Below are 27,067 nucleotides of genomic sequence, written 5' to 3' on the forward strand. Positions count from 1 at the left end.
CTTCTAACCTAATCTGCAACATGGCTCTTAGTGGTTCTACAGCAGACCATCTACAGACTCAAATGAGAACATCAGCCTTCCTAGGCTTTGAGCCTGACAATTTTCAGTTTGGAACTGAAACATTAGCACTCATCGGTCTCTAGCCTATTAGGCCAGCCTGTAAGATTCTAGATTTTCCAGCTTCCATAATCACATGAGCCAATTCTTTATGGTAAGCCCCTTTACATAAAGGCTATCCACTGTGATACTGTGATTTATAAGAAATATGTTTTGTTGGGGTGCCTTGGTGGCTCAGCCGTTAAGCATCTGCCTTCGGCTCAGGTCAGGATCCCAGGGTCCGAGGTCTGAGCCCCACGTAGGGCTCCCTGCTCAGTGGGAAGCCTGCTTCTCCCTCTACCAGTCCCTTGCTTCTGTTCCCTCTCTTGCTGTGTCTCTCTCTGTCAAATAAATAAATAAAATCTTAAAAAAGAAATTTAAAAAAATTTTTAAAAAAAGAAACATGTTTTGTCTTCATCCCAGTTTCTGGCCCAGAGCTTCTAGCACCGTTGGAATTTCCTAAGTGATAAGTGATAAAAGTGTCTTGATATTCCTAACAAACCTCTCTCAACCACACCTGAGTTTATGTCAATGAGGTAACTTAGGAAAAAAACTAAGGATGAGGGCTGGTTGCTAGGAGAACAAACCATGTGAGTGGAGAGCTAGAACGTTGAGTGTCACCTTCCTGAGCTCCTGGGGAGGGAGAAGGACTAGAGGTTCAATCATGAATCACAAATGGCTCATGATTTATTCAGTCATGCTTATGTAATGAAGACCCATTAAAACCCCAAAGAATAGAAGTATGGAGAGCTTCTGGGCTGGTATACTCATGCAAATTTGAGGAGAGGGACACACTCAAGGAGCATGGAACCGCTGTATCTTTTCCCACATTCCTTGCTCTATGCATCTTTTCTTTATGTCTATTCCTGAGTTACATCCTCTTATAATAAACCAGCAACCTAGTAAATGAAATATTTCCCTAAGTTCTATGAACTGCTCTAGCAATTAAATGAACCCATAGAGGGGGTCATTAGAATCCCTAATCTAAAGCTGTTCAATTAGAAGCCCAGGTAACAACCTAAACTTGTAATTGATTTCTGAAGTGTGTCTGGGTAGGACTGTATATCCTCCACCTCTGACTTCAAATACTAAACCCTTCCTAGGCCATTTTTTTTAAAAGATTTTATTTATTTTAGACAGAGAAAACAAGAGAAAGGGCATGCACACACAGAGAAGCAGGGGGCAGGGTAGAGGACAAGCTAAAACCTCTCCCCCTTGGAGAGCCTGACCCAGGGTTTGATCCCAACACCCCTAGATCACAATCTGAGCTGAAGGCAAACCCTCAACCACTCAACCAATTGAGCCACCCAGGCACCATTTTTATCACCATGTCCTAAAATTAGACTTTTATAAATCCCAACTTAAAGCCTTTATTTCCCATTCCCTAAAGTAATTTGCAATATCTATTTTAAGAAATAAACAAAATTAAAAACTACAGAATAGCATACAAATTTATGGTAATGAATGATGAACTTTTAGAATATAGGTGCGGTTCAGCAGGGTGGAGTCCAGAGCTGATGACCAAGAAAGAATTCTTGAGACATCTTTGGTGCAAAATGGTGGTTTATTAAAGCACGGGGACAGGACCCAGGGGCAGAAAGAGCTGCTGCACTGGGGTTGTGAGGGGTGGCAGGTTATATACAATGGGGTCAGGGGATATAAGGAAAAAGGGGAGGTTTCAAAAGAACTTTCATATGGTAAAGAGGACCTACAAGATACTGGAGGCCTTGAGGCCTTGTCACTGTCAAGGTTTTTCCCTCTAGCAAGGTATTAACATTAAGATAGTTGGGAGATTCCTAAAGAATGCCACATATGTCCACCCAGGAGTGGGGGCGGAGCAAGGTTGCAGGATGTCAGCTTTTGCTTTGTCCTCCATCACCCCTCTGTACCCTCATCAACGAACATACACACAACACCCCATATTAAAGTTTCTTTTCAAAAACAAGGATCAAAGAGTTATCAATTACCTTAACACTATACTATTCTCAGTAGCCAGTGCTTTGGCTTGAATTATTCAGAAAATCACCTCAAATTATTGCCTTAATTTCTCCTTGGATACAGAATCTGAGTCAACAAATATAAAGTGCTCTTCTGAAACCAGAATTCAATAAAGTTTAAATCATTTTAGGAAACTCAGCAAAGGCATCTATCTACACACCCCTGAGTAATACCTAACCCTTCTCTAATCAGTAAAGAAGCTTCAGTCAGAGATGGATCACCTCATATCACTGAACGGATATGAAAATAAACTGCTCTGGATTTTGTCTCCCTTTCTTTCTTCATGCTCCATTAGGATACAACATGAAATATATTTTCATTTTTCTGTTCACTAAAGAAGAATAAGTGTGGTAGAAAATGAAATTTAGCTCATTTGGACTGAGCTCAGTTTAATGAGGCTGACCTTTTCCCCTCATTTTGAGAGGTTTCTTGTTTTTAAACAAATACAAACTTTATTCTAAGGAAATATTTTAATCACCCCTCATCTGGTAAACACCAAATCTCAAGCAGATGAACTGTAGAAGGTTACATTTATAAATGTTCTCTGCCCATGAAGGTTCCAACATGAAATCTTAGTTAACTTCATTTAAAAATCTAAAAACCAGCAGACAGATATTTATGTAAGTTGAACTGAATGGAAACTTCAGACTGAATTATGATTTAAATCATTTATTATACATATTGTAGATGGGAGCCATTAAGAATTCTCTTTGCCATCTAGATCTCCCTTCCAAAGCATCTCAATACCCAAAATGTTTTAATTAAGTGTTCACTACACAGGATATGTTACATGAGAGATTGTGGGAAAAATAAAATAATTACATAAAATCAATTTATGTTTTGGTTGGAAAATATTACAAGAAAAAGGAACAGTTGAATTAATGTAGAAAGTATAAGGTAATTAAGGAAATAAACTCATTAAAAATTTCAGAGTTAGAAAGCCACAGGGGGAAAAAAAAAATGAGATCCAAAATCCAAAATAAGTCATTTTCACAAAATAGTAGAATAATAAAATAAATAGTTAATAACTAGGGTTAAGTACTGGGACAAGATATTAGGGGGCCTGACTGACCACTTTATAGAATTTAGGTTCTGTCTGAAATAACGCAATAAATAAGCCCAAGTTCTCAAAAAAGGGGACTCAAATGAGTTAAGTTACATGTTAGTGATGAAAATTCATATGGCTATTTAATTACTTATGCTTTAAACTACTTTCAAATATGGTAAGAAATTGGAACATTCCCAAAGACATCCAGCTAAAACTTTAAGATGCTAAATAATATGCTTTATATCTTATTTCTTACGATCTGGTTTTACTGGCACAAAAGACAATGGATTAGAAAAGAAAAATAACTTATCCCAACTTGTAAGTTAATGTGTTCATTAACAATATTTTTCGAACCTGTCTCATTCTTCACACTGATGTTATAATAGCAACTAAGTCTGAACTAGTAACTGAACAATCCATTCAATAAAGTACTTAAGTACTTACTAAGTACCAGGTACCTTGCTAGATTAGGGATAAAATATTGAGAAAGAAGGTAAAAATAAATGCAGTTAACTAACAACACTACCACAACAAAAAGGAAATTGTTCCTGTCCTCAATTGACTTATATCCTAAGGTGATCATTAATCAATGGCCTTTACAATTAATAATCATATAAATACATACTTACTAGGAATAAGGATTAAATCTTACAGTTCAGGATGTGACCTAATTAAGGAATCTTTGCTGAGAATGTTATTCTTAAAGGGAGAAAATTAAATATTAGAAATAAAGGGCACCTGGGTGGCTCAGTCAATTTGAATGTCCAACTCTTGATTTTGGTTCAAGTCATAACCTCAGGATCCTGAGTTTGAGCCCTTAATCAACTCTGTGCTGGGTGTGGAGCCTGCTTAAGAGTCTCTCTCTTCCTCTTCTCTACCCTCCCCTACACCTCCAACTTGCATGGTCATTCTTTCTACCTTAAAAAAAAAAAAAGTAAATGATAAAGAGGAGAGAAATTTCCACAGAAAGAAAGCAGTATGCTGGCAAAGACTCTGTTCTTAACTAAACTCTCACTAGGTTTTCTGAGCATGACTAAGACCAGCCCTTAAGCTTGTTCCTCAAGAGCCCAGTTTTAGCAAGGATCCAACTAAGTCAGTCTAGTCAGAACCCCCGCCTTGGTATTTAATTAAACTCCTCATTATCCACCAACCTCCTGGTAATGTCTGATCAACCTTGCCTGCCTTCAGCAGGAATCCTGTTAGAATGGTTTTGCCAGAATCCTCCTTTATCCATGTTTCCACTTAGTAATCTTATATCCACTGATCCTAACCCTGATTGTTGTTTATATATTCCCACTTTCCCACAATTGAAATCAAAATGGGGCTTAGTTCTATACTAAATCTCTTCCCTGCTGCAACAGATCCTGATTAAAATGCTTTTATTGCTGTAACTACTGTCGGGCTCTGATTTTATTTTTGTTTTTATTATATTTTTATATTTATTGTGTTATGTTAGTCACCATACAGTACATCATTAGTTTCTGAAGTAGTGTTCAATGAGACATTGTTCACATATAACACCCAGTACTCCATGCAATCCATGCCCTCCTTAATACCTATCACCAGTCTCACCCATCCTCCAACCCCCTCCCCTTCTAAAACTTTCTGGTTCCTGGAGTCCATAGTCTCTCATGGTTCATCTTCCATTCTGATTTCTCCCCCTTCATTTTTCCCTTCTCCTAATGTCCTCCATGTTATTTCTTATATTCCACAAATAAGTGAAACCAAATGATAATTGGCTTTCTCTGCTTGACTTATTTCACTCAGCATAATTTCCTCCAGTCCCATCCAAGTTGAAGGAAAAGTTGGGTAGTCATCCTTTCTGATGGCTCAGTAATATTCCATTGTGTATATGGGCCACAACTTCTTTGTCCATTTGCCCATTGAAGGGCAAGATATCTTGGCTCTTTCATATTTTGGCTATTGTAGACATCCAAGCCTCACTCACAAAAATAGAAAAATCCCCAAAACACAAACTATCTTTACACCTTAAAGATCTGGAGAATCAACAACAAAGTAAACTGAACCCATGGAAGAGAAGGGAAATTATTAAGACCAGAGCTGAAATCAATGAGCTAGAAACCAGAAATACAGTAAAACACATTAATGAAACTAGAAGTTGGTTCTTTGAAAGAAATAGTAAGATTGATAAACCAGTGGCCACCCTTACCCAAAAGAAAACAGAAAGGACCCAAATTAATAAAATTATGAATAAAAAAGGAGAGATCATGACTAACACTAAGGAAATAGAAACAATCATCAGAAATTATTATCAACAGTTATATGCCAATAAGTTAAGCAATCTAGATGAAATGGATGCATTCCTGGAAACCTATAAACTTCCAAAACTGAATCAGAAAGAAATTGACAACCTGAATAGACCAATACCTAGTAACAAGATTGAGGCAGTGATCAAAAACCTCCCAAAAAACAAGAGCCCAGGGCCTGATGGATTCCCTGGAGAATTCCACCAAACATTCAAAGAAGAAATAATACCTATTCTCCTGAAGCTGTCTCAAAAGATAGAAACAGAAGGAAGACGTCCAGACTCTCTTTATGAAGCCAGCATTACCCTGATCCCCAAACCAGGCAAAGACCCCACCAGAAAGGAGAATTTTAGACCAATATCCTTGATAATTATGGATGCTAAGATTCTCAACAATATCCTAGCTAATAGGATCCAATGGTATATTAAAAGGTTATCCACCATGACCAGGTGGGATTTATCCATGGGATGCAAGGGTGGTTCAACATTTGCAAATCAATCAATGTGAGAGAACATATAAATAAGAGAAGAGACAAGAACCACATAGTCCTCTCAATTGATGCAGAAAAAGCATTTGACAAAATCCAGCATCTGTTCCTGGTTAAAACAATTCAAAGTATAGGGATAGAGGGAACATTCCTCAACTTTATAAAATCTATCTGTGAAAAACCCACAGCGAATATCTTCCTCAATGGGGAAAAGCTGACAGTTCTTCTCTTTGAGATCAGGAAAACAACAAGGATGTCCACTCACACCACTGTTGTTCCACATAGTACTAGAAATCCTAGCAACAGCAGACAACAAAAGGAAATAAAAGGTATTCAAATTGGTAAAGAAGAAGTCAAACTTTCTCTCTTCACAGATGACACAATACTTTATGTGGAAAACCCAAAAGACTCCACCCCCAAGTTACTTGAACTCATACAGCAATTCAGCAGGATACAAAATCAATGTACAGAAATCAGATGGTTCCTTATATACTAAAAGTGAAACTGTAGAAAGAGAAATTAGAGAATCGAGTCCATTTGCAATAGTACCAAAAACTATAAGACACCTTTGAATAAACCTAACCAAAGAGGCAAAGGATCTATACTCCAGGAACTACAAATACTCATGAAAGAAATTGAAGAAGACACAAAAAGAAGGAAGAGCATTCCATACTCATGGATCAGAAGAATAAACATCATTAAAATGACTATGATGCCCAGAGCAATCTATACTTTCAACGCCATCCCAATCAAAATACCAACAGCATTTTTCAAAATCCTGGAACAAATAATCCTAAAATCTGTATGGAACCAGAAAAGACCCCAAATCGCCAATGAAATGTTGAAAAAGAAAAGCAGCTAGGGGAATCACATTGCCTGATTTCAAGCTATATTACAAAGCTGTGATCACCAAGACAGCATGGTACTGGCACAAAAATAGACACAGAGACCAGTGGAACAGAATAGAGAGCCCAGATATGGGCTCTCAACTTTATGGTCAAATAATCCTTGACAAAGCAGGAGAAAATATCCAAAGGAGGAAAGACAGTCTCTTCAATAAATGGTGCTGGGAAAATTGGACACTATAAACAGAAGACTGAAACTGGAACATTCTCTTACACCATATACAAAGATAAACTCTAAATAGATGAAAGACCTCATTGTGAGACAGGAATCCATCAAAGTCCTAAAGGAGAATGTAGACAGTTACCTCTTTGACACTGGCCACAGCAACTTCTTTCAAGACACATCTCCAAAGGCAAAGGAAACAAAAGCAAAAATGAACTTTTGGGATTTCACCAAAATAAAAAGCTTCTGCACAGCAAAGGAAACAATCAACAAAACAAAGAGGCAACCCAAGGAATGGGAGAAGATATTTGCAAATGACACTACAAAGGGCTGATATCCAAGATCTATAAAGAACCTCTCAAACTCAACACCCAAAAAACAGATAAGTCAAAAAATGGGCAGAAGACATGAGCAGACACTTCTCAAAGAAGACATATAAATGGCAACAGACACATGAAAAAGTGTTCATCATCATTAGTTATCAGGGAAATTCAAATCAAAACCATACTGAGATACCACCTTACACCAGTTAGAATGGCAAAAATCAACAAGGCAAGAAACAACAAATGTTGGAGAAGTCATGAGAAAGGGGAACCCTTTCCAACTGTTGGGGATAATTGCAAATTGGTGCAGCCACTTTGTAAAACAGTGTGAAGGTTCTTCAAAAAATTAAAAATAGAGCTACCCTATGACCCAGCAATTGTAGTACTGGGTATTTACCCCAGTAAAGATACAGATATAGTCCACATTAGCCAAAATGTTTTTATTTTAACAATGTACATAGGTCCTAAAAAGAGAGGGATCACTGTATCACATCAAAAAATATCTCATATTTTTCAAAATAGGACAAGTATGTTTGATATGATTGAGAGGGGTCTGCACACTATTTTTTTCAGGTTTAATCAGAACTTCCCAATGTTTTTATAAATAAAACTTTATGAGAACACAACCACAGTCATCATTTACATATTTTCTGTGGTTGCTCCGCTCACTCAAAAGGCCGAGTTGGGTAATTGTGACCAAAACTGTACAACTACAGAGACTAAAATATTTCCCATCTGGCCCTTTCAAACCCTGTTAATAGACTTTTAATGAGATATTAAAAAAACTGGTTTTATGACATTGTCAAATTTTGCAAAACCTTGGGCACTTTTGGACAAATTCCATGATGCAACTTGTGATTAATATTAAGACTTCTTTCCTAGGATATTACAATTTTTTCAAGGTTACCAGAAGCCTCTGTTCAAATAAAATTTTAAGCACACTCCCAAAATATAAATCAGAATGAAATTGAGTTGCCCTATTTAAAGTAAAGAAAGAAGGCCCAGATCTCTCTAAATATTGAGCCAATCCTTCTAGGTAGAACAAATATTTTGGAAAACACTGCTCTAGAATTCAAGAATAAGATGGTGTTCTACATTTCCAAAGGAGCCATAGTAATTTATTTTACCCTAAAATTTTTTATAAATATTCTTATAAAGTTTGCATTAATAATATAATGATGACCAATATACTCAACAAATTCAACATTTAACATTTTGCTATATTTGCTTTTTCTAAATAGTGCAACTATATATTTACAAACTTTAATAGAATTTTTTTTTATGATTTTATTTATTTATTTGTCAGAGAGAAAGAGCACAAGCAGAGGAGGGGCAGGCAGAGCAGGCAGAGGGAGGAGCAGGCTCCCCACAGAGCAAAGAGCCCAATATGGGACTCGATCCCAGGACTCTGGGATCACATGACCTGAGCCAAAGGCAGACGCTTAACCAACTGAGCCACCTAGGCATCCCCTAAATTAATACTATCTAATCTGAAGGCATCAGGATCCTTCATCCTCAAGTTCTTTAGGATACCTCTCTTAAAATGAAGATGCTCTTAGATGACCAAAATACCATTACCACATCACAAAAATAATTAGCAACAATTCTCCTTAATATCTAATATACAGTCCACATTCAATTTTACCAATTTGAATTCAACTCTCAAACTCAGGCACTGAATTTCTTTATGTCCCTCTGGTTTTTATTATTCTATGGCAAGTACATATTTCTTTGTTTCTTTTATTATCTTGACTTTGTAGGCAGACTAAGACAGTGTTTTGAAGCATATTCTACACCTGGAATTATCCCATTTTGTGAGTCTATTATTGCATTCATTCTTTCTTGTACTTCCTGTAAATTTAATTGATTTCAACACATTTAATAAATAAAATCTCACATGTCCATGATAATATGCTTAGAAGAAGAAAAAAAAAAGGAGAGAAACAGTAAAAGCAAAAAACACTAAAACTCTTCAGGCTTCAGATCACTGGAGGTGATTATTACATCAGTTTTTTACTTTGAAAACTTCTAATCAAAGTGAAATAAGCATTCAGCCTGTTGGTTTTTTTAAAAAGAGCAACTGTATTTTATGCCAAATTGATGAGAAAAAGTGCTTCTTCATAAGAAATTCCAGTCAATAACTGTAGATGGAAAGAAAAGAATTAGAAAATCAGCATTCTACAATGCCCAAGGAATCATTGATCAAGAAACAGATGCTAAAATGATTAGATGAAAGTTTTGTTACAGAATCAGCAATCCAGTACCAAAAAATCTCCCACCTCTTCCAGGGTATTTATTCATTATGCAGGAAAAAATAAAGTTTTGGAATAGAAAAATCTGTTGTGGGGGGGCACCTGGGTAACTGAGCTGGTTAAGCACCTCATTCTTGACTTTGGCTCAGGTCATAATCTCAAGGTTGTAAGATCGAGCCCAGAGCCCCACAGGGCTCCATGCTGGGCTTGGAGCCTAGTTAAGATTCCCTCTCTCCCTCTCCTTTTGCCCCTCCACAACCCCTGTATGCTTTATCCCTCTCTCTAAAAAAAAATAAATAAAAAATAAAAAAATCTGTTGGCCCACCTTAATTAGCACCACTTATACGGAGGCAGTCTGATTTCATGTCCTTTTGATATGATACAATGTAAAATACACATATCACCTACAAAAGGATATTACCAAACCTTTTTTTTTTTTTTTTTTTTTTGCACCTAAAGGTTTATTCTTCTAATTAGGTACTTGATGAAATAATCTCATAAAAACAATTTGATAAAAACAGGTTTTGTTTGTTTGTTTGTTTTTTAGGTTGTAAGTAAATTTGAAACAATGATTAATCAGTCTGGTAATAGGTGTGTCCATTTACAGCTGAGCTGGGTTAATTGAGAAAGTTGCATACTGGAGAGAAAGGGACAGGGAAGTAACTATACCTAGGGACCCACACTTACATGTTCAAACCATTTGTAACTAAAAAAGCTCAGTGCCTCTGTCTACCGTAATTCCTTCTCAGGGCCTCAGTTTTTCCACTGATATGGTAGGTTTTAAGTAACTTATTTCTCACATTATACACCAAAGATCTATGAATTTTTAAGTCACAGGAAATGTTCTTCTAATACAGTTTAGTATAGTGGTTAAGAATAGGGACTTGAGATCCAGACTACAATCCAGAGTCGGATTGTAAGATCCAAGCTCCCCACCTGTCATATCCTCTTGAAGCCTCAGCTCATTGGTCCATAAAATGGAGATACTGAAATTATCTTACCTACATCATAAGTTTATAATAAAGATTTATTCAGTTAATGCATATAAAATGCTTTAAAAATGACAATTGCACAGCAAATGTTCAATACACATTATTAATATTAGTGTTGTTAACTAACACACTTATTTAAAATGATTGTATCTTACTTGATATGGGGTCTGAATTAAGACACTGCTGGTATCAATTACACTATAGAGTTACAAACATCACTGTTGTCAACATCTTGTAAGAGGCATCTGACTCATCAGTAAAAACTGTGCTAGGCTTTAGACTAATCTGACATCTGAAAGCCACTTTCCACACCCTTCTCCTTTTTATTTCTCTATTTAGAGGCAGTAAAACTAACCTTTAGCAAGAGAAAACTAAGTGACACACTTCTTGCTATGAGAAGTTAATGGATATCAACTGGTGGAGCATCTAGCAAAACTCTTCTGAACAAGACAGACTCAGCTTGCATCACTGCTCTTGTCCTTTACTCTTTTTTGTTTGATTCGTTTGCTAAATTTTATTTTACTTTATTTTCAGTGATCCATAATTCATTGCTTATGCATCACACCCAGTACTCCATGCAATACATGCATTCCTTAATATCCACCACCGGGCTCACCCAACTCCCCAAGCCCCTCCCCTCCAAAACCCTCAGTTTGTTTCTCAGAGTCCACAGTCATGGTTTATCTCCCCCTCCAATTTCCCCCAACTCACTTCTCCTCTCCATCTCCCAATATCCTCCATGTTATTCCTCATGCTCCACAAGTAAGTGAAACCATATGATACTTCACTCTCTCTGCTTGACTTATTTCACTCAGCATAATCTCCTCCAGTCCCATCCATGTTGATACAAAAGTTGGGTATTCATCCTTTCTGATAGAGGCATAATACTCCATTGTATATATGTACCATATCTTCTTTATCCATTCATCGGTGAAGGGCATTTGCTTCTTTCCACAGTTTGGCGACTGTGGCCATTGCTGCTATGAACATTGGGGTACAGATGGCCCTTCTTTTCACTACACCTGTATTTTTGGGGTAAATACCAAGTAGTGCAATTGCAGCATCATAGAGTAGCTCTATTTTTAATTTCTTAAGGAATCTCCACACTGTTTTCCAAAGTGGCTGTACCAACTTGTTCCCCTTTCTCCACATCCTCCCCAACACTTGTTGTTTACTGTCTTGTTAATTTTGGCCATTCTAACTGGTGTAAGGTAGTATCTCAATGTGGTATTGATTTGAATCTCCCTGATGGCTAATGATGATGAACATTTTGTCATGTGTCTGTAAGCCATTTATATGTCTTCTTTGGAGACGTGTCTGTTCATGTTTTCTGCCCAATTTTTGACATGACTATCTGTTTTGTGTGTGTTGAGTTTGAGTTCTTTATAGATCTTGGAAATCAGCTGTTTGTCTGTATTGTCATTTGCGAGTATCTTCTCCCATTCCATAGGTTGCCTCATTGTTTTTTGACTGTTTCCATTGCTGTGCAGAAGCTTTTGATCTTGATGAAGTACCAAAAGTTCAATTTCGCTTCTGTTTCCTTTGCCTTTGGAGACATGTCTTGAAAGAAGCTGCTGTGGCTGATGTCGAAGAGGATACTGCCTATGTTCTCCTCTAGGATTTTGACAGATTCCTGACTCATGTTGAGGTCTTTTATCCATTTTATCTTTGTGTATGATGTTAGAGAATGGTTGACTTTCATTCTTCTACACATTGGTGTCCAATTTTCCCAGCACCATTTATTGAAGAGACTGTCTTTTTTTCCACTGTGTACTTTTTCCTGCTTTGTCAAAGATTAGTTGACCATAGAGCTGAGGGTTCATATCTGGGCTTTCTACTCTGTTCCACTGGTCTATGTGTCTGTTTTTGTGCCAATACCATGGGGTCTTGGTGATCACAGCTTTGTAGTAAAGCTTGAAATCAGGCAATGTGATGTCCCCAGTTTTTTCTTTTTCAAGATTTCCTTGGCGATTTGGGGTCTCTTCTGGTTCCATACAAATTTTAAGATTGTTTGTTCCAGCTCTTTGAAAAATGCCAGTGGAATTTTGATCAGGATGGCTTTGGAAGTATAGATGGCTCTAGGCAGTAGAGACATTTTGACAATGTATTCTTCTGATCCATGAGTATGGAATGCTCTTCCTTCTTTTTGTGTCTTCTTCAATTTCTTTCATGAGTGTTCTGTAGTTCTACAAGTACAGAGCCTTTACCTATTTGGTTTGGTTTGGTTTATTCCCAGGTTTGGTTAGGTTTATTCCCAGGTATCTTATGTTCTTGTTGCTGTAGTAAATGGAATCGATTCTCTAATTTCCCTTTCTATATTTTCATTGTTAGTGTATAAGAAAGCAACTGATTTCTGTATACTGATTTTGTATCCTGCCACGTTACTGAATTGCTGTATGAGTTCAAGTAACTTGGGGGTGGAGTCTTTTGGGTTTTCCACATAAAGTATTGTGTCATCTGTGAAGAGAGAAAGTTTGACTTCTTCTTTACCAATTTGAATACCTTTTATTTCCTTTTGTTGTCTGCTGTTGCTAGGATTTCTAGTACTATGTGGAACAACAGTGGTGTGAGTGGACATCCTTGTTGTTTTCCTGATCTCAAAGAGAAGAACTGTCAGCTTTTCCCCATTGAGGAAGATATTCGCTGTGGGTTTTTCACAGATAGATTTTATAAAGTTGAGGAATGTTCCCTCTATCCCTATACTTTGAATTGTTTTAACCAGGAACAGATGCTGGATTTTGTCAAATGCTTTTTCTGCATCAATTGAGAGGACTATGTGGTTCTTGTCTCTTCTCTTATTTATATGTTCTCTCACATTGATTGATTTGCAAATGTTGAACCACCCTTGCATCCCATGGATAAATCCCACCTGGTCATGGTGGATAACCTTTTAATATACCATTGGATCCTATTAGCTAGGATATTGTTGAGAATCTTAGCATCCATAATTATCAAGGATATTGGTCTAAAATTCTCCTTTCTGGTGGGGTCTTTGCCTGGTTTGGGGATCAGGGTAATGCTGGCTTCATAAAGAGAGTCTGGACGTCTTCCTTCTGTTTCTATCTTTTGAGACAGCTTCAGGAGAATAGGTATTATTTCTTCTTTGAATGTTTGGTGGAATTCTCCAGGGAATCCATCAGGCCCTGGGCTCTTGTTTTTTGGGAGGTTTTTGATCACTGCCTCAATCTTGTTACTAGGTATTGGTCTATTCAGGTTGTCAATTTCTTTCTGATTCAGTTTTGGAAGTTTATAGGTTTCCAGGAATGCATCCATTTCATCTAGATTGCTTAACTTATTGGCATATAACTGTTGATAATAATTTCTGATGATTGTTTCTATTTCCTTAGTGTTAGTCATGATCTCTCCCTTTTTATTCATAATTTTATTAATTTGGGTCCTTTCTGTTTTCTTTTGGGTAAGGGTGGCCACTGGTTTATCAATCTTACTATTTCTTTCAAAGAACCAACTTCTAGTTTCATTAATGTGTTTTACTGTATTTCTGGTTTCTAGCTCATTGATTTCAGCTCTGGTCTTAATAATTTCCCTTCTCTTCCATGGGTTCGGTTTACTTTGTTGTTGATTCTCCAGTTTTTTTGTTTGTTTGTTTTGTTTTGTTTAAGATTTTATTTGACAGATAGAGATCACAAGTAGGCAGAGAGGGAGAGAGAGAGAGAGAGGGAGGAGGAAGCAGGCTCCTTGCCCAGCAGAGAGCCTGATGTGGGACTCGATCCCAGGACCCTGACATCATGACCTGAGCTGAAGGCAGAGTCTTAACCCACTGAGCCACCCAGCCAGACTGATTCTCCAGTTCTTTAAGGTGTAAAGAGAGCTGGTATATTCAGGATTTTTCTTTTTTCTTTTCCTTTTTTTTTTTTTTTTTTTTTTTTTTGAGGGAGGCTTGGATGGCTATGTATTTTCCCATTAGGACTGCCTTTGCCATATCCCAGAGGTTTTGGACCAAAGTGTCTTGATTCTCATTGATTTCCATGAATTGTTTAAGTTCTTCTTTGATTTCCTGGTTGATCCAAACATTCTTAAGCAGGATGGTCTCTAGATTCCCAGTGATTGAATTACTTCCAAACTTTTTCTTGTAGTTGAGTTCCAGTTTCAAAGCATTGTGGTCTGAGAATTTGCAGGGAATATTCTCAATCTTTTGGTATTGGTTAAGCCCTGATTTGTGACTCAGTATGTGGTCTATCCTGGAGAAAGTTCCATGTGTACTCAAGAAGAATGAGTATTCTGTTGTTATAGAGTGGAATGTTCTCTATATATCTATGAGGTCCATCTGGCCCAATGTATCATTCAAAGCTCTTATTTCTTTATTGATTTTCTGCTTGGATGATCTATTACTGAGAGTGGCATGTTAAGATCCCCTACTATTAATGTATTCATATCAATATGACTTTTATCTTGATTAACAGTTGTCTTATGTAGTTGGCTCCTGTATTGGGGCATAAATATTTACAATTGTTAGAGGATACCCTTTAAGAATAATGTAGTGTCATTCTTTATCTCTGACTACAGTCTTTAGCTTAAAATCTAATTTATCAATATGAGAATTGCTACCCCAGCTTTCTTTTGAGGCCCACTGGTGTGAAAGATGTTTCTCCTTCCCTTCACTTTCAGTCTGGATTTATCTTTAGGTTCCAAATAGATTTCTTGTAGACAACATTGATGTGGGAAACAGAGGCAAAAGAAAATCATTAAAATTCCTTACCTACTGACAAGCCCTTGAAACAGAGGGCGCTCCCCTAGGGACTCAACTGCCCTCACCTTGAGGTTTTGCTAAGGACAATCCTAGCCTGACCGACCCCCCTACTCCAACAGATCCAACCAGGATCCTGTAAGTCTACTTTAATAATTCCTTTAGGAAACTTTATCTCTAAACCTCCAAGATAGTGTCAACAATCATTCCCAAGCATATGACCCACTGATATATATCTAAAGGGTCTCATGAGAAGATTTTTATTACTGGTAATAAATAACCTTTCTCCCAACAATAGCTAGCCCCTCAACGTCCTGGAGACCTTGCTTCCAAAATTCCTTAGAGACTTCCATCATCCATAATCCCCTTTGTCCTCACTCACTGCGGAGTCCACCCCTACTCTGCCTTTAAAAACTCTGACTGTAATCTGGTTCAGGGTCCAAGCCCCTACTCTGGTGTGTTGGGTATACTTGGGCCCAAGCTTAAGCTTGTTAAATAAACCCTCATGTGATTGCATCAGTGTTGGCTCCTTGGTGGTCTCTCGGACGCAAAAACTCGGGTACAACAAACATAAGGACGGGTCCTGTCATTTTAACCAGTTTTCAACCCTGTGCCATTTTATCAGAGCATTTAGGCTGTTCATGTTGAGAGTGATTATTGAAAGAAATGTTTTTATTGACATCATGTTGCCTGTGAAGTCCTTGTTTCTACAGACTGTCTCTGTAAATTTCTGTCCTATGACACTCTTGGGTTCTTTGTTCTTCTATAGAAGCCCTCTTAATATGTAGTGCCAGCTTGGTGGTCACATACCCTTTTAATCTTGCCAGTCTTGGAAGCTCTTTATTTCTCCATCCATTTTGAATATCAGCCTCACTGTATAAAGTATTCTTGACTGCATGTTCTTCTCATTTAGTGCCCTGAAGATGTTTTGCCAGCCCTTTCTGGCTTGCCAGGTTTCTATGGACAGGTCTGTTATTCTGATGGACCTTCCTCTGTACATAAGGAATCTTTTCCCCCAGCTGCTCTCAAATCCTCTTGTCTAAAATTATGATTCATCAGTCTTACAATCAAGTGCCTTGAGGTCTTTCTAGATTCATTGATCTTAGGGGGTGTTCCTTCTACCTCTAGGACACAAAAGCAGATTCCATTCCGCAGATTGGAAAAATTTTCATGGAGAATTCATTCAACTATATCTTCTAATCTTCCTTCTTTCTCCTCCCTCTCAGGGATCCCAATAATTCTGATGTTGGAACATTTCGTGGCATCATTTATTTCCCTAATTCTGTTTTCATGGCTTCTAAGCTGTTTCTTCCAGGCCTCCTCCTGATCCTTTTTCTCTATCAGTTTGTCCTCTAGATCACTAATTCTATCTTCTGCCTCAGTTACTCTAGCTGTTAGAGTATTTAGATTAGATTGGATCTCATTGATAGCATTTTTAACTTCTTCCCCATTGTCTTTCACTTCTGCCCTAGTCGATTCCATGTTGTCACTAATAGTTTTCTCCAACCTAGCCATTGCCTGGATAATTGTTACCCTGAATTCCCTTTCCAACATACTGTTTATATCCACATCCAATAGCTCTGATGGAGAGAGCACAGTCTCTGAATTTTTCCTCTGTTGGTTGTTCCTCCTCCTAGTCATCTTGGTGAGAGGTGGTTGAGGGGATGTGTAGCTGAATATAGCCACTGAAATCCAGGCAAGGTGCACCCTAGAATGCTTCTGAGCAATCAGAAGTCACCACCAAAAAGAAAGGAAAAAGAAAAAAAGAGAGAGAGAGAGAAGAGACAGAAAAAAAAAAAAGACCCAGCCAGAATGGGCCCCAAAGGTAAGATTTATAAGGTATACAAACAAAAACGGACAAACAAAAAGACAAAAGTAAATGACAAGGAAAAAAAAAAAAAAAAAAGAACCCAGCCAAAATGAGCCCCAAGGATAAGATTTATATACTACCAGAACAAAAACAAATACACAGAAACAATGACAGAAGAAAAAGGTGGGAAGGTTATTTTGATTCTTCCTGGGTGTATCTTGTTATCTTTGTTAAAGGACTCAACTTTCCAGAGATAAAGGGAGATTAAGACTGGTTTCTATATAGGGGTAGTATTGATTAGGGAAAGAGGATTACCTTGAAGCCTCTATCTATATGTATGTAAAAAAAAAAAAAAAAAGAAAGAAAGAAAAAGAAAAATACAGGTATATGTATGAAAAAAGTTCAAATTAAAAGGTTATTATGGAATATGTTGTATTAAACCTCTAGATGTAATGTTAAGTAGGTTAAAAAATTTTAAAATGACCATGAATAGTGAGAACAAATTAAAAGTAAAAGCTATATCGATGAAATATACAGGTTTTAGAGTAATAGCAGGAGTTTATTATGTTGTTTTCCCTTGATATTGGGGTTTTATAGTTTTATGGGGACCCTGTGGTGGTTGTCCTCTCATTCTTTTGGCTGGCTTCCTAGGGGAGGAGCCTGCTGCATTGTTTTTCAAACAGTCTTGCTCCTGGGCTCTGAGGAAACCGGTTTTTCAGGCTTTTGTTCTCTGGAGATTTTTGTTCTTTGGTGGCTTTTCGCAGCTTTTCTGGAGGTTTAGTGCAAAGCAAACTGCACCCAGACCTCCTTCTCAGAGAGAAGCCTCAGTCTGCTCCCCTCTGTTTGGTTGGTCCAAAACACAAAGACACCACCCCCTCTCCCCCCCACCCCTACCCCTCCTCCCCCCTAAACTCTGCTGAGCCATGCAACCTCCCACAGGCAGTGCACATCCCCAGCCACTTGTCCTTTACTCTTTATCATTCTCTCTATCTGAAAGACACACATGGCATCAGGAAGTAAAGCATCCATGTTGAGAATGTGAACTCAAAAGCCACAGTCTTTTGGATGGCAAAGGAGACAAATATAAGAGCACGGTCTCCAATGGCACCACTGAGCACCTACAGCAGTCAGCCTGCTAGGCTTCTTGTTATATGAAAAAAGTAAGTACTTATGCGTTTAAACCACAGTTTATCTGGTTTCCTAACTGCTTGCCACTGAAGACAATCCCAACCAATATACTTATTCTATTTCATTTAATGTCATAAAAACAGTAATAGGGAGGCAAGATTATTATCTCTGTTTGACACATGTAGTAAATATATTCTTTAAAAGCCTTGTTTTGAAAGAAGCTGTAAAGATTGAATCTATCTACAACTTTCATTAAGGTTTAAAACTTTATTTTGCTGAATAGGTTAGGAGATGATTACCTTGCATTCTAATTTGTATACTCTTTCACAGAAACTGTACCAGCAGCAAATTGAAGTGGGTTAATACAAATGACTTATCTTCAAGGCAATTACAACCACCAACATATTATTAGATGTTTAAAGACTATAAGAAAGGTCTATTGACTTTAAAGGAGGATTTGAAGAAAAAAAAAAAAAAACTAAGAATTTTATTGTGTCTTATGGATTGGGAAGGCTTTAAAAACTGTCTAGAAGATTCATCCCATCATGATAAAAATAACCATAATTCTTAAGGCAATTTAATAAGCCAAAGGAAACTTTAACATTGTTACAAATACTAAAACTATTTATTTATATGTTGTCCACTGTCTGGTATGCTTTGGATAGCTGGTCTATTTATACCTGTTAAATTAATATATTAGCACTCTTCATCTCTCCTGTGCTGCTAATTAAACAGGCTAGTTGAAACTCATTTTTTTTTAAAGATTTTATTTATTCATTTGACAGACAGAGATCACAAGTAGGCAGAGAGGCAGGCAGAGAGAGAGGGAGGAAGCAGGCTCCCTGCCGAGCAGAGAGCTCAATGCGGGGCTCGATCCCAGGACCCTGGGATCATGACCTGAGCCGAAGGCAGAGGCTTAACCCACTGAGCCACTCAGGCGCCCCTGAAACTCATTTTTGAATGAAATTCAAAGTGATCCCCATCACAGAGGACACCAGAAGAAATGCAAAGGTACCTTCTACTGCTTGAAGTCTTTTGTTGAAAGCCTGCTGAGTTTCAAGGAAATGGCCCTATGGCTATAAATTTTCCTCTACTTTTTTTAAATTTTAAGATTCTTTCCTCTATTCTACTGCAAACCACAGGTTTAAATATAGGTAAAAAAATTCTTCCCCTCGTCAACTCACTTCAAGACATATAAATATAAGAATGACCTTCTAAATACATCTACCAACCTCTTTTTATATTAAAATTTCAGCAGTACCCATAGTGTATACACCATAAGGCTTAGAAGGTATTACTTCTATTCTAGAGCATCCTGGAAGCCCTAGAAAACCCAATGAGCAATGTGTTTTCTTGAACACAAGAGTCACAATTATGATAGCCTTTTCATAGGAGTTTTGTCGTCTCTTTCCCCAAATAATCTAAGTAGAATTTTTATTTTCAGCTATCCATTTTCATGCTGTATGTTATTCAGAACAGATCAAAGGGTGAGAGGACAACATTCCAAATTTAAAGACAACTGGATTTACTGACTAATTCTTCCTGAAGGTATTTCAAATGTTAAGAATAAGCAATATTTAAAATTTGTTTTTATCCAGAAGTATCCAAAGCACATCTATTCCTGACACCAGCATGGCAAGGTGAATGCAAGAAGGTATCACAAGTGTTCACCCTGTATACTCTTCTTTCCATCATCTTTCTTTCTCTACACCTCAGAAACACTGAGATACAACATTTGAGATGATCAAGTGAGTTCTCCTTCTCTATTACCCTACCTTCTTGACCCTGAGGAATATGCACACATTGGAAACATGGCATTACATTTAAGCTCTCCCAAGGACTGTACCATATGCACTGTCATACATACATAGTAAGCCTGTGTCCTTACTGACTGGAAGCCATCAAAAGCAAAGGACAGCAGAGACCGAGTCCAGCAAATCTAGACCTAATTAGCTGGGCAAAGAAAGTCCCAGAGACCTCGAGAATTTCACATTCTTGTGGAAGGTAAAGATAAGAAACAAACAAACAAATTACTTAATTTTAAACAGTTCTAACTCCTATTAGTTAGATAAGAACATATACATATGAACACTATAAGAACACTAATGAAGGTAGAATATTATCTTTAGAAGTAAGGCCTTGAAGGGAAGAAGAGATTCTTTTTCTTACCCTCCTAAGGTTCTCTGGATGGGGCCCTGTAAACTGGACCGGGGGGGTGAGTTGGGGGGGGGGGAGGTGGGGGGGTGGAGATTAGTAAGAGATGAGCATGCAAATGTATTTAATGTGAGTTTTGCATGACACAAGTGCCTTCAAAAGAAAATGAGGACCTGAAGAGACGGTTAAATCTGAGCATTTTTACACTGGGTTGATGAAGAATGGAAAGTCATGCAAAGATATGGTAAAACAAAAGGGTATAAACTAAGGATATCAAGCTGGAAAAAAACTTAGTGAAGCCTACTAGTTCAGATTCCCCTTGGTATCACTGTCTTTGGAGATTAGAATGTTCCTTTTCTCCAGGTATAGGGAGGGCACCTCTCACATGAGGGTCTTATCACCTGCTTCAAGAGATAAAGGGGAGGCCAGAGAGTCCTTACTGGTCCTACCATTTCTCAGATTCCTTCAGCTTCAAATAGTCAATATGCCAAGGTGCCATATTTTGGGATAGCATATTCTGAACCCCATCAAACTCTATTTTTAACAAGGCCACAAGTGAATAAGCATTTAATTTGTACAAGTTGGGAAGGTAGAATATCCTGGCAGATGCAGTAGCTGGTTCAAGGGCTCCAAGATCAGAATGAAACTAATGAAATTTCAGGAACAGAAACAAGGCCAATGCAGCTGGACCAGAAATATTAAGAAGCAACCTGGTAGATGACAGGCCAGCTTTCCATCAGACTTTACAGACTATGAATAGGCTGAGCAATTATGGAGTGTCTCACATAGGGGAGAAGGAAGAACTAACGTGTATATTAAAAAGACCTCCTTCTGAAGCATAGAGATGTTATGGGGCTAACTCACAGGGCTATGATAAAGAGCTCACATACTTAAAGGACTAGACTCAATGTTTGGTATATAATTAGAATTCAATAAACATTAGCTCATTATTATCTCTTTTTATAATGATGATGTGCCACAACAATGTATCCAAAATCTATAATCCCAAACAATGTATCCCAAATCCCAAAAGAGAATGACATTTTAGAGGCTACTTAACTTTCAATTGTTTTTCTTTGTCATAAAAGTCATGCACACTCATTTATAGAATCCATAAAGCTATGAAGAACTATCATAAAGAATAAGACAAAAATCTGCAACCATAATTTTTCTCCCCCAGATAATTGCTAGTAGTCATTCTTTTCCTCTATTTTTTTCTATGCAATCATATCCATAGGGTTGAACTCTACTTTCATACATTTGTTTGTTTTTCATACATTCCATACATTTGTTTTTCATACATTTGTCTACTTTCATACATATGTTTTCTCATGTTACTTAAAACATGTTAAGATTTAACATACTCACATAATCTCTTTCCAGAAGCAAGGTGTCATACAAAATCACTATTATTGTCTCTGAACATTTGTTTAACCCTCCAGCATGTCAAAATTGAATATGTGTATATTCAGAGTTAAGTCTCAATTCAACTCTCTGATATATGTTGGGCACACTGGAAATTTTATACCAATTTAACAGATGGGTAAATTGAGACTTCACTGGCCAGCTAGAAAAACTATAGTTCAAAAGAATAGGAAAGTTAAATCTAAAACTTTTGTTTCTGGCCCACTGTCCACTAAGCCCTTCTAATAACCCTTCTTCAGTTCACCCAAGGTCCTTTCTGCTTAGTGCTCTGTGGTCTGGTCCACACTTGAGGCTTGTTAGAAATATGGACTCCCAGGCCCTACACCAGATCTACTGATGCAGAGCCTGCATTTTAACTTCTCTAGATAATTTCTTTATACATTGAAGTTTAAGAACTCTAGATAATTTCTTTATACATTGAAGTTTAAGAAGCACTTTCAATTCCTTGTATAAAGAGGCTAGGATGACCAAAATAACTATGTGATGATCACTCTCAGTCTTACACTACAAGTTGAACACAAGCATTTATTGGTTTCATACAGAAGACAGGAAAAATAGCAATTTCGAGCTAAAAACGTTTTACCAGCCGTATATTTAGTGCTACTAAAGCATAACGTAAGAATGAGCTACTTACTCACTTAGCTGAAAGCCATTAAATAAAAAGGACTACAGAACTTGCATCTTAAAAATAATTTTCACCTGCAGAAAGACTATGTATATACTATTTTCATGTATAAAAATAGCAGTGTGAATAAACATTCATTTCATCATTGATTATATTAGCGAACGGCCAGCAAAACCCTACATGTGGTTACAGGGATTGGTTACATAAATCATGCTATATCTGTACAATGGCAGACTATTCTGTCATTTAAAAGGATGTAATATTATGGAATTCCCTCCCTAGTGTTGTTAAATGAAAACAAAAAAGATACTTTGTATGTGTGGAAAGATACATAAATATTATTGTAAATACAGCAACTTATTTTTGTGAGAAGGGAACCAAATGACTTGGGGAAAGGAGAAGAGACTTATATTTCACTGTGCATGTTTATATATTTTGAACAGTGTACAATGTGCATATATTATCTATTCTATTATCTTAAACAAACACCTACAGAAACCATTTTTATTCAAGGCAGTGAAAGGTGGGAAGGCAGTAATTATCATGACTATAACAACAAATGTTAATCTTTACATGACATAAAAGCAGAGAACAGAAATGGAGTTAGATTTGCAATTTAGCAATTTGTCTCCACCATTAACTAGTTCAGTAACTAGTTCAATACTTTTTATTTTCAAGTCTCAGTATTCTAGAAAAGAGCAAGCCATCTTTCCCACCTTATAATATTATAAAGATGAAATAAGGAAATGCATAGAGAGATCCATTATGAACTACAATATGCGATACAAAATGAAGTCTCTATTATTGAGCTTTGATGCTTAATGTTTTGATATGGTCTAAATGGAAACACATCAAATATTAACCACCTCCACTACTATTACCCTCCAATACAACCTACATTTTGTTGATAAATGAATCTTTCTGAATCACAAATCTTAACATGAATCTGCCTACAAAATCCAGGGACCAGACAAATGCATATGGCTTTCCAGGCTCACAGTGACTTTGCCCAATTAAAAACAAACAAACAAACAACAACCACAAGTAAGCTTTCCTTTAATTATTTTTTAAAATATTCTACATTTAATGCAAGTGTTGTATGTTCTTTGTCCCTAAGCAGTATCTCAAGTTGACTTCAACCTGTTAGGGTTTGGTCTGTGGCAATGCTAAGAAAAATTTGCTCATTCTTATATGCCAAATCCAGTGTGCATGGATGTTGGGGGTAGAACTGGTAGAGAGGATAGAAAGGTGATGACAGTGATGATGTTGTGACACTAATCTATTCCCTTACAAATGCTGAGACAAATGTTAACTAAAGCTTGCCGGAAATACCCATTCAATGCCTCAATTTCTATCTTACCTACTAATTTTTTTTTAAAGATTTTATTTATTTATTTGACAGACAGATCATAAGTAGGCAGAGAGGCAGGCAGTCAGAGAGAAGGAAACAGGCTTCCTGCTCAGCAGGGAGCCCGATGTGGGGCTCGATCCCAGAACCCTGGGGTCATGACCTGAGCTGAAGGCAGAGACTTAACCTACTGAGCCATCCAGGTGCCTCTATCTTACCTACTAATACCTGGCAGGTCACAACTACCAGAAGAGAGCCTGTTTTGTGCTCTCCTGAATTGTCTCTTCTCCTTTCTCTACTTAAGGAAAGCATACCATTCCTTTAGCAATTCCTTTAAGAACCATTTGAAATGTGATTCCTTTCAGTAAGTCACTACTAATTACCTCAATCCATTGTTTTTTAACCCTTTCTGAATTACTACTGTATACACTCAGCTATCTTATGTCATATTCTCTTGTGTTATAATTAGGTGATTCATATTTTCTTTCCTACTACATGGTATACTGAGGACAAGATTGTGTCTTGTTCATTTTTACATCTGCAAAAGCATTTCATAATGAGTAGGCATTCAGCAAAATGATGATTCATCACATCAGGCAATAAATAACAAGTATGCCCCCAAATTTACTTGAATCTATGTGATTAAAACAATTCAGTCTCTTTAAGCGAAAAAACAACTGTCTATGAAAGGAACACATTAAATCAACAAAAGAATTACCTTTATAAAGACCTCCTTTGCGGGGCACCTGGGTGGCTCAGTGGGTTAAAGCTTCTGCCTTCTGCTCAGTTCATGATCCCAGGGTCCTGGGATCGAGCCCCGAGTTGGGCTCTCTGCTCAGTGGGGAGTATGCTTCCCTTCCTCTCTCTCTGCCTGCCTTTCTGCCTACTTGTGATCTCTGTAAAATAAATAAATAAAATCTTAAAAAAAAAAAAAAGACCTCCTTTGCACTGGGAATGTATTTCCCACAGCTACCTTTTTCGTAAATTTGTTGGGAAAGAAAACACATTTGTATAAACTAAGGTAAATTATTCTCTAAACTTGCTATACATCCAAATTAGCAGGTTATTTTCAAATTACTAGCTTTGCTTTTGTTACTTGTACATGTTTAAAAGTTCATCCCCCTTGTATGCATGCATTTATTCAAAAACCAAACAATTTAAGACAAACAGAATAAATTTTTGTTCCAAACTGGAACCCCAACAGAAGGGAAAAATTACAGTGACATTAATAACTAATGATTCAATCAAAAACTGATTTAAGAAAAACTAACAGAGATGAAAGGTGTTTTTAGACTCACTTAGTCTGTCTGGAAGAGTCAGAGGAAAATGAAAGCCAGTAAGTGCTAAAATAATCTCCAACTTTATTTTGAAATCATTTCAGTGAATTACGTTAAACTGCATCAAAACTTGGAGATGATTTTTTTAACGTAAAGACTGTATCAGCATTCATCAAGTCTCCGTGTTGAGCTATTCAATACAAGTATCTAATGCATACCTGAGCCTCACATCTTTCCATAGATGTGTCATGAGTCACTAAATGGACTTTATAATAGACAAATGGAGAATTAAACAGAAAACTCCAGTAAGCAGCTCCCACCACCTTGGTTGGCTATGATTTTGCTTCAAGCCTTCACTTTAACCATTGACTTAGCCATAACCCCATTCCTTCCAAGCTTCTATGTATAGTTAGTTAGTCCTAACTTATCCTCAACCTCCTTTTAACTTGCCTGAGGAAGCTCTCTCATTCCTTACTCTCTCAGAATTGAAAACAACAGAAAGCAACTCTAGCTAACTCCAGGAAACAAAACAATCTGTTAGGAAAAGGTGAAAGGAGGTTCCAAAAGACTAGAAAGCCTGAGTGCTCTGACCTTCTAGGAAGCAGAAACAGTTAGATGGTGTTTTTGATGATACACCCGGATTGATGAATGATTTAATCCCTGTCTCCTTCTTGGGTCACTTATGCTCAACGGCGGGGTTTCTGGGAGTGAGTACCTGGTTATCTTAGTTTGTTGCCACATGGCCCACCCCCCTCGAAGCAGTCAAGGCAGCTGACAGGTAAAAGTGGCATCCCATCAGGAACGGGGATAGGACTTCCCTGGTGGAAGGAGACGGAGGAGACAGACATTTGATTCCTCTCTGACAACCCCCCCACCCCAACACACACACACACCCATTTTCTTGAAACTTTCCTCCTAGGCTCAGAAAGCTCAGATTACCAATAAAGGAAACTTTCAGACTTAAAATCAAGAAAAAGATCACATAGTTTCAGGTCTCCTTGCCTTTGCCCACACGATTCACTCTGACTGAAATGCCATTAATCTTTGCTAGCTGAATTTCCACTCCTTCTTCCAAACCTATTTCAAATATTACCTCCTCTCTAATGATTTTCCTGACCTCTCCACGAAGAATTAATCAGTCCTGCTCCCGAGCCTCCTAAGTGCATTCTTCATCACGGGATGGACTTACCTCGTGTTACCGTTAATTAAGTGTTGGTCTCCAGGACCGGCCTGTGAGGGCAGTACCAAAGGTACCCACCTGGCTGCGCCAACTTGTCCAGCTCCACCTCTACTCCGCCCCGGCCCGTGCGTATCCCACACATGCACTTGGAATACGTGAAGAAACGATTGAGGGTACTGCTCGAATAAACCCCTAGGGCCAAGACTGAGCCGTCCCTGACTGTCGCCTCAGCACGCCAAACTTCCGTGTTCCTTTAAATGTTCTACTTGACCAGAACCGCAATGTACCCGTCAGCGAATCCTCAAAATGCCAGGCCAACTCGAGGTTCCACAGTCTAGGTTCTTCCGTTCCTCCAGCTTTCTAAATAAAGTTAGGCAACTCCAGCCACTTCAGCCAATCCTGCCCTGCCACCCTGCAGCTGCTTGGGAGCCTGAAAACATGGCGCGTTCCCAAAATCCCGCGAGAAGAACTCTTTCAGCTCGCGAGATGCTGTTCTCCCACCCGCCAAGTGCTTTCTCTTGAGGAGAAAGCGTCGAACTCACGACTCAGTTGCTCTCGTTTGGTCATATGATACTACTAAACTGAAAAATTCCTTCCAGATACTCTGCTGCCGTTCTGTGTGATGTGTCGGATATCTCACAAGATAAGCCCAATTTTTAAAGCTGGATGTTGAAGCAGGTCATGTTGGGAGTTAGGCTGAATTAGTTTAACAGTAATGCGTCGTTAACTATCATGATGGTTATTCTAAAAGAAAAAAAAAAAGTGTCAGGAATTCAAAAGTCTCTAGGTGAGATTTTGCAGAAAAGTAACTCAGTAAATATTGTTCTCTCTTCCTACAAACTTAATATCTAACCTGACTGGTAATGATATAGACAGACATCATG

The 27,067-nt window shown here is 37.7% G+C and overlaps 1 long non-coding RNA gene across 3 annotated transcripts in view; it reads right to left on the reverse strand.

The window, feature by feature from the left end:
* The window catches only part of LOC125088379 (uncharacterized), a 104,670-nt gene extending 78,081 nt beyond the window's left edge, over positions 1 to 26,589 (reverse strand). For 2 of the 3 annotated variants that reach the window (XR_007123700.1, XR_007123702.1), the window contains exons 1-2: positions 26,262 to 26,589; positions 25,719 to 25,821 (exon numbers count right to left, since the gene is read on the reverse strand). This is a non-coding gene — a long non-coding RNA (uncharacterized LOC125088379). Of the gene's footprint in view, positions 1 to 24,566; positions 24,623 to 25,718; positions 25,822 to 26,261 lie in introns of those variants that run through there. The other variant, XR_007123699.1, reaches the window with a different exon arrangement.
* Between the last annotated feature and the right edge of the window lie 478 nt (positions 26,590 to 27,067).

The sequence above is a fragment of the Lutra lutra genome, chromosome 1 (genome assembly GCF_902655055.1).
Source record: "Lutra lutra chromosome 1, mLutLut1.2, whole genome shotgun sequence".
NCBI classification, from domain to species: domain Eukaryota; kingdom Metazoa; phylum Chordata; class Mammalia; order Carnivora; family Mustelidae; genus Lutra; species Lutra lutra.